This window comes from Prionailurus viverrinus, chromosome D3, assembly GCF_022837055.1.
Source record: "Prionailurus viverrinus isolate Anna chromosome D3, UM_Priviv_1.0, whole genome shotgun sequence".
Lineage (NCBI taxonomy): Eukaryota > Metazoa > Chordata > Mammalia > Carnivora > Felidae > Prionailurus > Prionailurus viverrinus.
This window is the reverse complement of record NC_062572.1, coordinates 16,348,184-16,354,183: the sequence shown is the minus strand read 5'-3', so window position 1 is coordinate 16,354,183 and position 6,000 is coordinate 16,348,184. Positions and strand designations below refer to the sequence as shown.

The window sequence follows — 6,000 nt, the reverse complement described above, 5'->3', positions numbered from 1 at the left end:
TTTGCCTTATCCATAAAATGGAGCACACACTTCCTTTTCATCAATTAGCAGCAGGAAGAGATTAAAGTGAATTATCTAATCAGTTCCCACAAGCTCAGCCACGATTCTGATTATAGTTGGAGGTCCCAAATCGTTTCTGAATCCTTCCTGTGGGGCAACATTGTGCAAGGAGAGTTATGTTTATCAATGGCCAGAGATGCAAAATAAATGAGTTTCTGAGCTTTTGGTGGGTTGCAAGAGTCCAGAATGAGCCCTAAGATACATACTCTGTTTGTTTTCGCCTACTTCTTCAAACCTAAAGACCCAAACCATAGGAATGATTTTCTTTTTCTTTTTTTTTTAATGTTTATTTACTCATTTTGAGAGAGAGAGAACAAGTGGAGAAGGGGCAGAGGAGAGAGACAGAATCCTAAGCATGCTCTACACCATCAGAGCAGAGCCCGGTATAGGGCTCGAACTCACAAGCCGTGAGATCATGACCTGAGCCAAAATCAAGAGTCGGATGCTTAACTGACTGAGCCACCCAGGTGCCCCAGGAATGATTTTCAAAGACTAGATCAGAATGAAAATTTCCAGTCAATCAGCACATTTACTGAGTTCTTGCATATGTAGGGCAATCTAATAGGGTCCATTGGAGACTCACACACGTGGTTTCTGTAACTGAAGGGCTCACCCAGGATCTGTGAATACCCCTTCTAGGGCAAAGAGAGCCTACAAGTCTTGCTTTGGGAGTTAGGTCCTCTTCAATGGCACATGGCTTGAATTTTCTCCCATCTGTTACTCCCTAAAAAAGTAATAGGTTATAAGAGATAGTTGTCAATGAGGATGCTTTTGGCTTCAGCCTAACTCCAGATGGCTTGAACAATACAGGGGAATTTGTTAGCTATTTGCTCACATAACTGAAAGTCTATATGCAGACATCCCTCCAGGTAAGGCTTGATTCAATGTCTCACAAACTGTCTCCAAGCACATGCTTTCTTTTGACCTCTTCATTCTAACTTCTGTAGTGTTGGCATCTTCTTCAGAGTTTACTGAGTGGTCCTAGGACTGTTCCAGATTCTGCTATTTTTAGCACATTTCACATCTTCATGCCACACCATCAGGGGGAAAAAAGAATATATCTTCTGATATCTCTTATGTGAGTCCTGGAATTCATTCTCTCTTATTGACCTGAATTCAGCCTTTGCTGATTCCTGAACCAATCCCTATGGCCGAGACAAGAACCAGGGACCAGAAAGTTCTCAGAAGTCAAACATCTCTCAGGTTCCTTTTTAGATGCTACATGGTCTCTCAAGTCTCTCCTCTCAGCACCTTCTTTCTTTCTGCACATCAGCTTACTCTCTCTCTTTTTCTGCATTGAGTGGAAGGTAACCATCTTTAGTCCTTGAGTTTACAAGGCCTCATTCATGGGTTAGTAGAGCTTGATGGACTCTTGCGTTCTGATTTCAAGTGCTGGGAGAAGTAATCTGATTGGGCTCGGTAGGGTCAGTTTCTCCTTCTCATACCAAAAAGTATGGCCAAGGAGTTGGGATCACGTTGTATAGACAGAGACAAAGGGGACCACCACTGGACTCGGGAATGGGGACAAAACAATTCTCCAGAACTTGGTGTCTACCTCCTACAATTTACAGAAAAGTGAGTGTATGTACTTATATGCCAATATCTGGGAAGGGTCTTCAACTCAATAGACCCAATATACATATAATTAGAATTCTTTGGTTGCAAGTGACAGAAATCAATGCTGGCCAACCCAAGCCAAATACCCCCTCCCCCCCCCCTCCCCACCACACACACATACACACATCTGAAGAGGCTTAAGAAATCCCTTAGAGAGTGAATACTCTCTAAAGTGTCAAGAGAGCCTAAAGAACTTGCTCTGGAGTCCTAGGAGAGTGTATCTAATTGGAATGGGCTGGGTCACTTGCTGTGTTAGATCACTGTAAGAATAGCCCTCAATTAATCACATTTTCTTCTGGTCACCCCTCTTTGTAATGTGATGTTGCTGGAGTGGAATCTATTTTTCCACCCCCTTGAATTGGAGTTGGCCTTATGACTTGCCTTGACCAACAGAACATGGCAGACATGATGAGTGAGCTCCAGGTTAGGTCTTAAGAACCCTTGCAACCTCTGCCCTTACACTCCCCAAACCTTACAACTACCATGCTGTAGGAGTAGCCTACTGAAGAGTGAGAGGCTACATTCAAGAGAACTGGGGTTCTCCAGATGATATAGTCAGCACCCACTGTCAAGTATTGAATGAGACCATTCTTGGATCATCTAGCTCAGCCCAGCCCAGCCAACTGGAGGCAACCATGTGGATGAGCCCAGGCGAGACCAGAAGATCTATCAGATGGCTAATCCACAGAATCATAAGAAATTATAGATCATTGTTGTTTTAAGCTTCTAAGTTTGGGATTGTTGGTTGCACAGCAATAGATAACCGAAAGATGTGTCCACCCTCTGGAGCTGGAGAGGAGGAATCTGTCAGCAGGGGCTGCAGAACCCCTTTGGGCTGGATTTTCTACTCCACCAACCAGCTGCCCACAGTCAGGGAGAAGTTCCTCAAAATGCAAGCAGAGTGCTGTTTGTTAAGAGAGAAGTATATACCTGGCAGTATAACAAACCACACACACACACACACAAAACCAACAAATATCCACTTTATTTTGTATCATGCTTCTTGTAAGCAGAGCTGTGTAAACACTCTGGGTACCTATTACATGTTGTCTTAAACTCATACTTTTGGAATAAATTCCACCAGGATAGACTCATCTGAATTAAATAGACAGAGACTACAGGCTGTGCCATCTGCAACCCTCCACTTCTTCTCTTGGCCCAGTTTGAGAACAAACACATACACACCAAACCACAAGGGAACTACTGATTTAGAACAAATTAAATAAAGTAACATGTAGGATGTCAATGCTGAGCATTCCAAGACAGGACCCACACACCTACTCTGAGTGTGGAAGCCAGAACTGGCCATGTGCTCAGCCAGTGAGCAGAAGTGGGATTGGAATATCTTCCATTTATTAAGTGAAGTCTAATACAGTGATTTTTGTCCCGGGGCGATTTTGCTCCCCAGGGACCCCTTGGCGATGTCTGGAGGCATCTCTGGTTATCACAACTGGAGCAGGAGGAGGGAGTATGCTGCTGGCATCTAGCAGATAGTGGTCAGGGGCGCTGCTCAACATCCCACACCCTCCTCTCCCCACCCCAAACAACAAAGCAATTATCTGGCCTGAAATCTCAGTAGCGCTGAGGTCAAAGGAACCCTGATCTAACGGGACTAGCACTGGCAGATAGAACAGGAGTCATAACGACATCCCTGCGCCTTAGAATAGTCATGAATAACAACAAAGCCCTGTTATTTAACATAGTGATACGTCTTCACATTTTACCATGTGCTGAAACCTCGCTCCTCATCAGCAATCCTTCTCCGCGGTATTTACCCGAGAGAAATGAAAACATACCACCACTCACAGAAGCGCACGTGAATGTTCAGCGGCAACAGCATTCGTGATAGCCACCACATGGAAGCAACTCAAAATCTATCAACTGGTGAACAGATAAACAAAATGTGTTCTATCCACACTACTTAGCGATGAAAAGGAATTGAGGAATGACACATGCTACAATGTGGATGAACCCCCAAAACATTATGCTCGCGGAAAGAAGCCAAACAGAAAACACACACACACACACACACACACACACACACACACCCCGTATGATTCCCTTTATACGAAATGCCCAGAGAAGGCAAATTATAGAGACAGCAAGTAGGTTAGTGGTTGTTTGTGGAGCTGGGAGTGGGAGTGGGGGTTAATTGTAAATGGGTAGGGGAGGGGGTAAAAACTGTTCCCAGACTGGGTTATAGTGATGGTCGTGCATCTCAATAAACTCACCAGAAAGTACTTAGAATGGGTGAATTTTAATGATCTGTGAATCATACCGCAATAAAACTTTGCTGTTCAAAGGTCCAGGGCCTGGACCTTATCTTTCCTACTTGAGCTGTAATAGGAAACCATATTTACATCCTGTTGGAGGAACATGCCAGACACCCGAATGCCATCTAGTCTACAGGATCAGCACTATCTCAGGAACGTGAACCACAGGGCAAGTTTGTGCTGATGTCTTTACACAGCTGGCTTTGAGGAGGTCTTATCAGTATGTTTGAGGTTTCTGAACACATGCAAAAAGGTTCTGTCAAAAGTTTGTAATCAAAGCACAATGGTAGGGGCACATGGGTGGCTCAGTCAGTTAAGCATCTGGCTCTGGATTTCGGCTCAGGTCACGATTTCATGTTTGTGAGACTGAGCCGTGCTTGGGATTCTGTCTCTCCCTCTCTCTCTGCCCCTCCCCTGCTCTCTCTTTCTTTCTCTCTCTCAAAATAAATAAATAAACTTAAAATTTTTTTTTAAACCCACAATAGTAGGAGACAAGCAGTTTTAGGGAGCTTGTCTTCTGTAACAGAACACTCCTTTTTAAAAAATGTTTATTTATTTATTTTGCAAGAGAGAGAGTGCAGGCAGGGGAGGGGCAGAGAGAGAGGGAGAGAGAAAATCCTAAGCAGGTTCCGTGATGTCAGTGGAGGACCCGATGCAGGGCTCCAACTCACCAACCGTGATATCATGACCTGAGTCCAATCAAGAGTCGGATGCTTAACTGGCTGAGTCACCCAGGTGCTCCCAGAACACTCTTCTAAACAGACCCAACTGGTTTATAACCAATTGCAGGACTCAATTCCCCGCCATAAGCACAAGGGTCTCTATGCCATGTTCTACTGAGTAAGGTAAGAAAATAACTCTCACGGCACCTGGGTGGTTGAGGTGGTTAAGGGTCTGACTTCAGCTCAGGTCATGATCTCACGGTTTGTGAGTTCGAGCCCCATATCGGGCTGTCTGCTGTCAGCACAGAGCCCGCTTCACATCCTCTATCCCCCTCTTTCTCTGACCCTCCCTTGCTCTCTCTCTCTCAAAAATAAATAAACATAAAAAGAAAATAACTCTCAACTCCATGTTCTTAGGTGCAGGTAACTTAAAAAAAGTATTTTTTTTGCTGATAACTTAAATAATGCATGCTCATTACTTAAAAATAAAAAAATAAATAAAAAGACTGAAATATGTGTGGCCCAGATGTAACAAGGCCCCCAAGATGGCCACAGCTCCTACCTTGCAGCCACCCTGGGGCCACATTCAGCACGTAAGTGCAATCCTAGCAAACCAGGTCTAGTTGGTGACACACTACTAAGTGATACAGCTCAGCTGAAGATTTTTTTGAGAAGGTGGGGGAAAGAAGTGTTACCTTGCATACCACATGGCAAAATCTCACTGTAATTCCCTTTAAACGTCTTCGTTCCGCTAAAATTTCCTCTCTCTTAAAATTTTTTTTTATTGAGAGGGAAAGGTAGTGTGAATGGGAGAGGGGCAGACAGAGAGAGGGACAGAGGACCTGAAGCGGGCTCTGTGCTGATAGCAGACAGTCTGATGCAGGGCTCGAACTCACAAACTGTTTGATCGTGACCTGAAATGAAGTTGGATGCTAACCAACTGAGCCACCCAGATGCCCCCTCCCCCCTCTCTTCTTTTAAGTTTATTTTATTTTATTTTATTTTAAGAGAGAGTATGTGCATGCATGGGAAGAGCAGAGAGGGAAAGAGAGAGAGAGAGAGAGAGAGAGGAAGAAAGAGAGAAAATCCCAAGTAGGTTCCTTGACATGGGGCTCAGACTCACAAACTGAGATCATGACCTGAGCCTAAACCAAGAATCTGACGCTTAACCAACTGAGCCACCCAAGTGCCCCTAAAATTTCCTCTCTAAATGTCAGCCTCCTCTCCTCCCTCCCCTTCCTCCTTCCCTGTCTCTGTCTTTATTCCCTCTCTTAACCTAAATCCTCCCTGGATTTTTAGGACAACTCCTTTCTGGCTCTCAACTTGCCTATCCCACTCAAAAGGACAAAAGCTCAGTAGATGCCTCATCTTACTCTGATCCTTTTTTG

At 44.4% G+C, this 6,000-nt stretch overlaps 1 protein-coding gene across 7 annotated transcripts in view; it reads left to right on the top strand.

Annotated features, from left to right (window-relative positions):
- The first annotated feature begins 801 nt into the window (after nt 1–801).
- The window catches only part of CIT (citron rho-interacting serine/threonine kinase), a 186,884-nt gene continuing 181,685 nt past the window's right edge, over nt 802–6,000 (top strand). For 6 of the 7 annotated variants that reach the window (XM_047826641.1, XM_047826640.1, XM_047826637.1 and 3 more), the window contains exon 1: nt 4,674–4,795. The gene's annotated coding sequence lies outside the window, so the exon portion shown is untranslated. Of the gene's footprint in view, nt 813–4,673; nt 4,796–6,000 lie in introns of those variants that run through there. The other variant, XM_047826634.1, reaches the window with a different exon arrangement.